The sequence below is a fragment of the Cynara cardunculus genome, unplaced genomic scaffold (genome assembly GCF_001531365.2).
Source record: "Cynara cardunculus var. scolymus isolate 2C unplaced genomic scaffold, CcrdV1 Un_Scaffold_3484, whole genome shotgun sequence".
In the NCBI taxonomy this organism is placed as follows: domain Eukaryota; kingdom Viridiplantae; phylum Streptophyta; class Magnoliopsida; order Asterales; family Asteraceae; genus Cynara; species Cynara cardunculus.
This window is the reverse complement of record NW_020201493.1, coordinates 33,376-34,896: the sequence shown is the minus strand read 5'-3', so window position 1 is coordinate 34,896 and position 1,521 is coordinate 33,376.

The following is a 1,521-nucleotide window of genomic DNA, read 5'->3' as shown; positions in this document are numbered from 1 at the left end:
ATATATATATATATATATATATATATAGGGGAGCGTTCAAATAAAAACCACTCAATTTGTAAAAACCGTGAAAACCTCATTCAACCAATCATAATTTTTCATTTTGTTCATTTTTTTTGTAATTATGAGAGGTTAATTAACCATTTTTATTGTGGAGGGTGTTAATCATAAATATTATCATCTTCTTTATTTTAATTTTAGAGAAATACATGAAACAGTTTCACTAAAATTTCATTAAATATTATATGAAACAACTTCATAACTATATATGAAACAAATTCATCAAAAAAGATATTATATGAAACAATTTCACAAGATTAAACAATTTCATGAAAAAATTTCATAAGATTAAACAATGAAATCGATATATGAGGGTGGTTTGTACGGTTTTTACAAATAAGTGTGGTTTTCATTTGATCGCTCATCTATATGTATATATATATATATAGGGGCCCATTCAAGGGAGAACTGATTAGTTTGTGGTAACTGTGAGATCCAATCTCAACCAAAAATCAACGGAGGAAATTAGTAATTATGGTAGTTTGAGTTAAAATTATAATTAAAGAGCATTTTAGGTATTTTTAAAAAACTCCTCTCACCTCTCTCCGACCTCCAAACTCCGGCCTCCGGCCAACATTATTCCGGCAGGTACCAAGTAATCACAAAGATATACAATGTGATACCCATTGTGATATACTGTGATACCTTTGTGATACCAACTATTCTACCAACTCAAACCATAAAAAGAAAAGCAAATCCATTGTGATACACCGTGATAAAACAAGGAAAATAATGAAATTGCATATTGTGAGACAGTTCATAAAATAAAACTACCGGATACACTGTGATACACTGTGATACACTTTGATCACCCGCAGTTATTTTACAGCCTTGCAATGAATACCCGGAAACGGAGAAGAGTGCCAACGATTGCATTGCAGTGGTAGAAGACTGATTGGTCGGAGACGAAGAAGAGTGCCAACCACGTACCTTCTCTTGTAACAACCTCTCTGTTCCTTCACAGCCACTGCCGGTTTCTTGCCGGAGTGAACTTCCGGCGTCTGGTCAACATAACAGGCCAAATTACCCACATGGGGACTCGCCGGAATTCCAGAAAACTACCGTACTCGCAAGCGTCCAACAACAAAAGACCACCGGAGAAACAGGGATGATAATCGCCGTAACTTCGGTTTCTTGTTTTTAGGGCGTCACCACCTGCGACGGTGGGAGTTGAGGGCGGCGGGAGTTGAGGGCGGCGGGAGTTGAGAGGGCTCATCGTCACAGTCGTTGATCTCTGAGGATTTTTTATCGGCGTTCGTGCTTCTCCGAACATGCTTTCGAATATGCAAGAACACATATAGTGATGATAAAGGAGAAGATGAGATGATTGTGGAAGGGGAGGAAATCGTTGATGAAGAAGTAGATGGGGGTGATGGTGGTGGCTGGAGAAGAAATAGATGAAGGAGAAAGTAACATCTAGGGTTTTATGTATATAAACATTACCAAAATACCCTTTATGTT